Source organism: Magnolia sinica, chromosome 3, assembly GCF_029962835.1.
Source record: "Magnolia sinica isolate HGM2019 chromosome 3, MsV1, whole genome shotgun sequence".
NCBI lineage: Eukaryota > Viridiplantae > Streptophyta > Magnoliopsida > Magnoliales > Magnoliaceae > Magnolia > Magnolia sinica.
Genome location: NC_080575.1, coordinates 116,619,242 through 116,630,033, shown reverse-complemented (window position 1 = coordinate 116,630,033; position 10,792 = coordinate 116,619,242).

The window sequence follows — 10,792 nt, the reverse complement described above, 5'->3', positions numbered from 1 at the left end:
ATTGGGTATTAGAACCGGCTAATTTTGACCTTATGTCTTAAAATGATCTCAAAAAACAGATGGACATGGTGGATCTCTAGTAAACATCACATTGTAACTTGGAATAAAAAAACTATTTATAATTGATCATAAACTAATTTACTTATCTAAAATAAGTTAATTATCAAGTGTTGTAAGTAGAAAAAAGAATTTATTTGTCAATATCCAAACGGGCCCTTAAGATAAGTTTCTTATGCCTCAAGTAGCTTATCTTAGTTTATACTTAATTAGTAAATAAGCATGTTTGGTAAATTTATTTTTAAAACACCTCATAGAAAAGGTCTCATAAAAAAGTATCATGCCATGTTGAAACACCTGCTGGGGTACTGCCATAACCATGGGGCCCACTCTAACGTGTGTTAGATATCCACCTCGTTTATCGATTTTGCTAGCTCATTTATAAGTATTGGGCCAATAATGAACCAAATCCAAATCTCAATTGGACCCCACCACAAGAAACAATGTTGATTGAACGCTTACCATTAAAAACCTCAAAGGGCCTACTATAATGTTTATTTGCCATCCAACCTGTCGATTGGGTCACATAGACCAAGATGCAGGGAAACACAAATACCAACTTGCTCCAAAACTTTTGTGGCCCCCTACAAGTTTTTAATGGTGGGCGTTCATTCACCATGTTTCTTATGTTGTGGTCCATTGGAGACTTGGATATGCCTCATTTGTTGGCTCATGCACTAAAATGAGTTGGCAAAATGGCTGGAAGGCATGGATATATAACACATACATCAAGGTGTGTCCACAATCACCACCTAACTAAATAGTTTGTTCTTGGCTAACCCAATTTGCTCTGCTCCTCTTGTCGGAGGCAAAATGATGGGCATAATTCCGCCATGCTGTTTCTTTAAAATGCACCCTAGTTATCCATTTTACTTTACTGGATCATGTTAGGAGGTGGGCTCAAAATTTGAGGTAGACCCAAAGCTTAAGTGGGTAATAGTAGAAGAAACAATGGAGATTGAACGACCACCATTGAAATATTCCAAGAGGCCACTATGTTGTATGCCATCCAAACTGGTCTTTAGGTCATTCCCACACCCATAAGATCATATGAAGAAATTGGTGGATATTTGAAAAGAAAATCAATATAGGCCTCGTGACTATTTCAATAATGGAGGTTCTATACCATTATCTCAAGTCCCGTAGCCCACTTAGTGTTGGATTTGTCTCATATTTGGGCCCACAACCTACAATGAGCCGAGAAAAATGGTGAACATGGTGGATTTCACAAAACATCATGCCGGGGCACTCTAGTTTTTCAAGCTCCTTCATTGGGTTGGTGGGGGTTCAATAACACTATTTCAAGCTGCCTAATCTACTTAAGTTTTGGATCTTCATTGTATTTTTGACCACCGATTTAATTTTAGTTGAAAAAACCAATGGATGGGTTGGATTCTTAGAAACATATAGGTGGGTCACACAACAATGGGTGCGGTTCAAAGGTGGCCATTCAACACCACTATTATAATTAAGTTCTATGGCCCACTTGAGTTTGGATTTATATCGTATTTGGGCCACCTCCGAATTTGAAATAAATAAAATAGTTGACAGGGTGAATTTCTCAAACCATCACATGTGGATTCCCATCACGCACATACATTCATCATGATTAGAGGGCACTCTTACAATGACAACACTTAAGTCACTTTAAGTCACTTTAATAAGTTAAAAAGGTAATAAAAAAAATAACTTACGAAAATAAATTACTTTATTTACAAGTTACTTATTTAAGTTAATTAACCAAACTTTTTTTTTTTTTTTAAAGTAGCCTATTAACTAACATAAATTTTTAAAAAAGTTAGAAAAAAGTGTTGTAGCCGAACGAGGCAATCCACATTAGTTGTAGCCCAATAATTTAAAATAAAAGGGCTTCGTTTAAAATTCAATTGAGAAATTTGAAAATCCCTTATTTATTTAGATTACAGTTACCTTATACCCCGTATTAAAAAAAAAACAAAGAAAAAAAAACAAAGAAACAAACAAACTAACTGCCACTTAATGAAAATAATTATTAGCTTCCTAAAGGGAATATTTTCTTTACAATTTAAAGAACAAAATACATCAAATTGAAAGAAAATAATTTATTTTCTTATGGGTTCCCCGTAAAATTCACACAAGTCAACAACCTACAATTGCTACTTTCAACTGGTCATTGGTTTTGTACCCAAGTTTAAGAGAAGTGAATAGCATCTTATTGTTTCGTTTTGCATAAGTGGACTATGGTTCGCTGATAAAGCTGATTATTCAAATACTCACGATCGGTTAAGGAGAGCCCAAGATCCCTTAACGGGAAGTTTCGATCCTCCAATTAGCTGCCTGAATACAAAGGAGGACGGATACAGATAAACAGGCCAACAATTCCAGCCGAACCTAACCCACGACCCATTACCACGTGGCCTGATCTGGCCCACTTAAATTTCATCAAGCCCAAGCTCGACCCCACATAACCCATTTGCCTAACTCTACCTATTTGCCCAAAACAATACCAATTTTAACTTAGCCCAGGCCAGGTTTAATGACACAGGTGCCAACCCGGCCTAGCCCTTTGCCACCACCAATGGAAATGGGTAATATTACATGGTCACAATCTTCTAACCTGTAAGATTAGCTAACTAGAAAAAACAAAGACAGCAATCCGTACATTATGGGGAAAATCCTATCATTCAAAGACGAGAAGAGGATAAGTTCAGTTTCTGATAGCTGTCCAACCATGCCCGTGCATGTCAAACCATTACCTATTCTTGAAGGGCTTGTTTGGTTTTCTAATTTTCTATTAAATGTAAGGTAAAAGAGTTCTCACGTTATTATTTGTACGTATTTGTTTTAGTAAGAATTACAGTTGATAAATCAAGAGTCAAATAAATAGTAAATTTAGATAAAGTAATTGTAATCATTAAATTTTTGCATCATGTAACTACCAATTTCATAATACTTTATGGGTGAAACCAAAAATCATTATTACAATTAAATGTAAGTGATGTCACACATTATTACAGAAGTAAATAATCATTACTTATTCTTTGTAACTGGAAACCGATAGGGTTATATAGGAAACCAATAGCATGATTTGCATAGATACGGTAAGCGTGAGTTATGAGAACGTATGGATGACCAATTTATGTCCATGAGATCTAGCTGTTCATCAGGCATGCCACGCCGTGCTTGGATTGAATATAAAAATCAAATCAATCCAAAACCCAAGTGGGCCAGAGCATGTGGAATAGCAGAATGGGAAGGATGCAACTTAACTGCATCCTAACTATAACCTAGGGTTACTGATGTAGAGTGCGTTGCAGACACTTTCATGTCTAAGATGGACTAGAGAAGGCCTGATCGGAGGCAGAGGTAATCTAGACCGTCAAAATCTTCTAATAGGCATATCTCACAATTTGGGACAAGTTACTCAATGTAACATATATGATTTTAGGTAGGAAAAGCTACTTTGCCAACCAACCTGGCAATGCCGGGTTGCCCATGCTAAATATGTAAGATTCCAAGCCACATAGCGCACTTAATATAAATAGTAAAATTACTGTTTATAATAAATTACGAATTTTAGAGAGTTTTCGTTGTAGTTCAGGGCACGTTTGGCCGGGCGGATTGGAAGGAATTGAATGGTATTAGGGTGGATGGCATGGATTTCAAGGTAATGATGTTGTTGTCAGTGAATTATCTTAAGATCCATGGGATTGCTATATCACAGGATTGCTATATCGAGTCTGTTTGGCATGCTTGGCCAATACCGGGATTAAACCTTCCCATCCCTTCTAATCCCACCAACCGAACATGTCCCAAGAAAATTTGTACATATTAGGGTGGATTGGATGGGATTTAAAGCTAATGATGGTGTTGTTAGTGGATTGTCTTAAGATCCATGGGATTGCTATATCCTGGGATCACATCACCCCGTCTGTTTGACACGACCCAGCCAATCCTGAGATTTAACTTCCAATCCCTTCCAATACCATCCAGTCCCTTCTAATCCTCCAAGCCAAATGGGCCCTTAACTTCAAAACTTCTTTCCGGGCTTATTATCCATATTTAAAGGCTTGTATACTTGTTTATTTCAATTATTAATTAATTTTTAATTTATAAATTATTTAAAATTTATTTCTATTTTCCTTGCTTTTTCCTAAATTCAAGGAGTCTACATGGAGTGCAAAGAAACTCTGAATTTAGAGCAGTTATCCCCGAGGAAAAGGGTGCTCCACCTCGTATGTCCATACTTTTTAAAAACATATTTTTTTTAATTTTTTAATTTTTTTTATTTTTATAACACGCGCACACACACCCCCACACACTCACACCTTAGTTGAATTTCACCACCTACGGGTACTTGAACGCTTCACCTGGTGTTGAAACTCCTGAGAATCTACCACCCGAGCAAGAGTTAGGACCCTACCATGTCCATACTTACTACAATGTTTGTGTTATATCCACTCTATCCATTCATTTCGTGAGCTCATTTTAGGACACGACCACAAGAAATAGTGCAGATCACGACACCCGCCGTTGAAACCTTCCCGGTGGCCACCGTGATGTTTGGATGCCGTCCAATCAGTTCACAGGTTTCAACAGTGGGCGTTCAATGCTCACTTGTGTGGCCCACTTAAGTTTTGGATTTCCCTCATGTTTATGCTCATGTCCTCAAATGAGATAAATAACGGAGGGACAGTAGATATGACACAAACATCATGGAGGCCCCACTGAGCTATGGGTCACAGGGAGAGAGGAAGACCGTGAAAACCTTCCCTGTTATTTGTGGATCACCGTGGGTTATTCACTCCATCCAATGCATTCATCTGACTCGATTCACCGGATAAAGGGATTTCCCGAAAACCAAGCCATTCCGGAACTCGTGTGGACCCCACATGAATTTAAAAGGGTGCTGGATGGAATGGCCCAACGGAATTTTGGATTTTCCAAGTTTCATTCTTTTAGCATCGGATGATGAAAAGGAGGCCGCATGCTACAACCCTCGCTGAGACGACTGCTTGTTCACTTGCAAACCAAGGATGATTTGATATTCATCTTTATGTCGTTACGGAGAAGATTATTTACTCTTACAGCATCTGGACCTACCATCTGGTGGGCCCTGTCATTATTTAAATTGCCTGATAAATGCACTCATATCACAATCCCAACCATTACACATTCAACTGGAGAAGACTATTTCCTCTCTACAGCATCTGGACCTACCATCTGGTGCGCCATGCCATGATTCAAATTACCTCATAAATGCACTCATAGCACAATCTCAACCATTACACATTCAACTGGAGAAGACGCTACCATCTGGTGGGCCGTGCAATGATTTAAATTGCCTTATAGCACAATATCAATCATTCCACATTCAAGCGGATGGAAATCTGCACGCATTGGACAATCCCAAGATTCTACGTTCAACTGGCATGCTTTGCAATATTGAAATTAGCCAAATGATAGTCTCTTTGTACCCAGACCCACAGGTACCCAATGGATCCGACCTGATTTTAACGGGTTCAAATCTCTTGCCTCCTGGAGACCTGGTTAAAAATCAGTCTGGCTTGGGTCCATGTGATAGACACAGTTAAAGTCAGGTCTACGAGGGTTGCCGCCGGTCAGGTTAGTTTCAATAGTAAAATTGTATACATTTAATATATATTGAAAGAAGCAGGTATGGATGTCATCTTTGCAAAAGGAACCAATATTTCTGAATGTTCCCAACCATATTTAGGAAGCCAGCAATCCAACTATCTTCTTATCTATATCTCAAGTCTAATAAAAGAAATGAAGCTTCCTTACCCACACACATGTAAAAAAGCTCATTTACACACCATACATGTATTAAGTAACATATATATGTGCCCACAATCGAAACCAAAAGATGACAAACATATAAAGTGGCTAGGGATTGGACTCAAAGACTTGGACGGGGGAGACTTGAACATAGTTAACTTGGGTATAGGTACTATAGGACATGACCCAATGGTAAGCTTAACAAGCTTAAGGTAATTAAAAGGAGAATATATTATTGGGATTCAAATATACGACATTTTGCTCTAATATCATGTCACACAAATACATGTTCTAAATGCTCAAGCTGTTAAGAGGATAGTATATCGATGTATATCAAGGGACTTTAACACTAGTTACCTACTTGTTTATTTCTATGGTTCATCTGAATATGACCAGCCTGATTTTGGAGCAAGGCATTTCTCCAATGGCAAGTTCGGGGGACTCCATTTGATGAATGCCTAGGATCTTATATGAAACATGGCCGAGATGAGTGGGCCTACAATATCCGATGGCTTATAAGATCTTATGACTTTTGCAAAAGTTGAAGATGGACGATGCACATACAATGATTCGTTAGCCACTACAAGAGCAGAGAGGTCTGATTAGCCCTCTGATTCTACAGTCAAAATGGACTCAAATTACTATCAATAGTTTGGATCTTTAATGCCAGGTGGGTCATATAAACATACTTGAATATATTATCTCCCATATTTTCTCTATGATAAGTCATGACCTCAAGATGAGATAATGAGAGAAGCCCTCCTTTTTTCTTATTGTAAGGAATGGTAAGAAAGTTTGGATTATGGATCCTTACTCTTGCTCGAGTGGTAGACTCTTAGGAGTTTCAACACCCAACCACGGTTCGAGTATCCATAGGTGGTGAAATCCCATTGGCCTGAGTGTGTGGGGGTGTGTGTGCGTGTGTAAAAATAAAAATAATAATAATAATAAATAAAGTTTGGATCATGCTAAAAGTTACAATACTCTGTCCAATATCATCTTATCTCAATCTCTCAATTTTAAATTAAATTTTAACATTAAAATTTTGAAATTCAAAAATCATGTGATGTCCAAACATAAATGAGTTATTTCTAGTCAATTGAGCTAGTTTTAAAATTTCAAAGATGTGTTTTAAAAAAAATAAAATAAAAAAATCCCACGAACAAACATCTGTAAACGATTCCAGCTCTGGAATTTTAGCATTTTAATTAGTCTATGAAGGTTTGTTAATTGGCATCTCCGATACCACACATCTTTTCATGAACTATACAACACAATCTCGCTCGCCTGCCAAACATCCAAGTTATGTGGTCCACTAACAACAAATGCTAAGTGTATGAGTCGCCCAAATGACGAGTGGACCAATGGACATGTTAAGCATGGTAATTGTTGGACAACCAGAGCGCTGTGGCTCACGGGTGGACCAGCTTGAATATTACGCCTGGTCTACTAGGGCTGGCCCACTTAGTGAACGGTTAGCTATGGTCATCTTCAGCCACCTACAGGCTTCTGCTGGAAAATCAAACTAATCAAATTGATAATGACTGATTGCTAAATGAATCCTTTTTGTTTTCTATTGTTTTAGACTAGTAGGGAGCCTTCCCATGCACGGTGGGTTACGTAGAAAGATAATATACATGTTGATTATCAATCCACTCCATTCATCTACTGAGGCCCTAACAAGGATTGCTTCTTCTTCTTTCTTCTTAATAAAACTGTTAGACAGTCCTATGATTTTTTATTCCATTTACCTTGTGAAATATTTAAAAGTTGGATGGTCCTATTTTCTAATGCGGTCTTGATGGCTACGGATAAGATGGATATGAATGAATTTTTTTTTCACATGCCATTAATTCATGCTAGGGATAATTATATGCTCGGAATCAATTGGTGAATGATTATGATATGTGAGCTATGCTACGTAGAAATGTATCTATCATATGCACAGAGGAGCTGAGGGACACGAATTTCTTATTTGCAGGAATACCAGCGACATAAGCTCTAGGAGTCCACCAAGATGTTTATGTCATTTTCCTCCATCCATCCGTTATACCAATGTATGTTAGGATGCAATCTTGAAAATCAGGTAGATTCAAAACTCAAGTGGGCAACACTAAAAGAAAAATTAAGATTGAACGCCCACTATTGAAACCTTCTCAAGGGCCATAGAATTTTTGGATCAGACTGATATTGGGTCTATTACTGAAAAACACCTAGATAAATTTATTTTTTCTTTAAAAAAAAAAAAAGCCCAAAAGAGATAGCACAGAAATTTACATAATTTGACAATATATACATATATTTATAGGATAATAACATAGCTTTTTTCGGAAATACACAGTTTCTTCATTAAAACAAAAAAGTAAAAAAAAAAAAGAAAAAAGAATGCAAAGCTTATCTCTCTCTCTATCACTCTTCTTGTATGTATATATAATTTTTTATTGCATTAAAAATACATAGCTTTTTTCATAAATACATAGTTTTCTTCTTCATTAAAATAGACAACCACAAGAGAGCACACATCCAAAGCTTGTCTCTCTCACACTCTTCCCTGATACTTTTGCTGAAGAATACTCAGAAAAATAACTAACTCCCTTCCTCTATAGTACTCTCCCAAATAGACAACCACAAGAGAGCACACATCCAAAGCCTTATAGAACTAGGCTTCATAGCAGCCATATACAAGGAGAGGGAGGGGAGACGTCCATGTATTTCTTACCGATGAGATACCATCAGCCACCTCAATAGTGTTTCCACTTTATCCTGGTAGAATGACATTTTAGAGGGATTAGATGGCATATAAACATGATGATGGCTCTAGCACAGTTTAACAAAACTAATGGCCAGTGTCGATATAATATGGACATCAAGTTGAGCCCCATAGCTTAGGGTTTCAGGAAAGTAACATCCAAGTTGAACCACTGAGCTTCCCTTGGAAATTTGATTGCAAATATTATGAAAATTTATGAACAATCAGTTTAATCTTGTGGAAATTCTCATTATATCTAGTAAAATTGGACAACAAAAAACTCACTAATACAACTATTAAAATGTCATGATAAATTACATTGGCTATAGGGAATGCATTTTAGAAAGTGAATGAGGAGACGGTTTGGCTAGTGCCGCTGCCACTAGCCAGGTGGCTAATTGTTGGTGCTATGTGGGCCCCACCATGATGTATGTGTTCTATCCATGCTGCCCATTCACTTTTTCACATCATTATAGGACTTAATCTCAAAATGAGAGGTATCTAAATATCAGGCGGACCACACAATTAGAAAACAGTAGTAATTGAATGTCCACCCTTAAAAACCTCATAGGGCCCACTGTAATGTTTATTTGATATCCAACCTGTTGATTAGGTCATACAAACCTGGATGAAGGGAAAAAAAAATGATCAGAATCCTTTGTGGCCGTAGGGAAGTTTTTAATGGTGGGTGTTCAATCAACTCTATTTCCTGTGGTTCACTTGAGATTTAAATTTACCTCGTTTTTTGAATTATACCGTAAAATAATATGAAAAATAGAAGGATGGCATGGATGAAACACATGCATCATGGTAGGGCTCACAGAGCACCTACCAATAGCCATTGGCTAGTGGCAAGGTCACTACCCAAACCTCGTCCAGTGAATCAAACAAATCAAACAAAAGAAAATGTATCAAATCAAAACAAAAGAAAATATATCAAATCAAAACGAAAGTGTTTTGTTTTTCTCTTCAGCGAAAACGACCGAAGCCCACCTTAAAATCCACCATCTTTCCGTTGAAATGTCAGAAGTGCCCTAACAATACCAGGGCTTATAAATAAGGAAGCTAGGGGCCCCACAGAAAGCGAAGAGGCAATGATTTTTTTTCCCCCTCATAGCAGAATCTCAACCATTAAATAATTGTACCAATAGGTAGTTAATGCGTTAATGCTAGTCTACAAAGATAATGATAAAGAGAAAGGATCCAGTAGACTAAATGAATGGATTTTTCCATGCACCTGGCTGCATTTGGTCTCTTTCCCATCCACATCACTGCAAGTCCACTTCTCATAGGCTGCCTTCAAAAAATCATACTCATCCAATGGTCCACCTAATACCTAATACGTGCATCAGCTGGAATGAAAAATGGATGGAGAATCATGTCCATCCAATATAGGACCAGTTACAGATATTCAGGAGCATCCACTGATGTGGTTTTTTCATTGGAGCATAAATGAGTGCATGGACCTAATGGATGGTCCTGATGGGTGACGAAGATGCTCCCAATTCCAAATGTAACTAGCTAGGTGCATGGAAGGTTTCATAACTACTGCACTGGAACATTTCTCAATAATATCTATTTTCAGCGGTAGCAGTAGACATCTACATGTGGACGCATATGCGTGAGATTTTAGATTTTGTGGCATAAAAGCATAGTCATGTGACGCCTCAGGCGGGCCACAACATATCAAAACAAATGAATGGCTAGTAGACTTTTTCTGTAAATTTACACCATTTTGTGGCCCACTTGAAGCGTGAAATTGTCTAATATTTCAAGCAGAAGATCTAAGCATTATTTCCAACTACATGGGAAGCTAAGATGTAACACACATTTTTCATGTTTGCCCTTGTACTGTATGTGGATGCATACAGCTTGACACATGGAATTATGAAACCTCTAGATAAAGGGAGTTATTTGATACCATTAATTAGCTAATTAGAACTGAAGCTTGATGACTCAAATTAAACCGGCGAAATTATGGATACACTTGGTGACTGGCCAATCCACGTCCAACTAAGAAAGCCAATGGTGTACCACAATATAGTAAACCACCAATACACACAAGGGACAGGTGGCAGATGAAGTCACTTTTAAAGGACTCAGATTGGTACTACCCCCGCCGGTACTCAGTGCAAATAACCATGGTATTCGACATGGGCCCTTATCAGACATAGCTATGTAAAATTAATTTGAAAGTTGTTCAGTCCA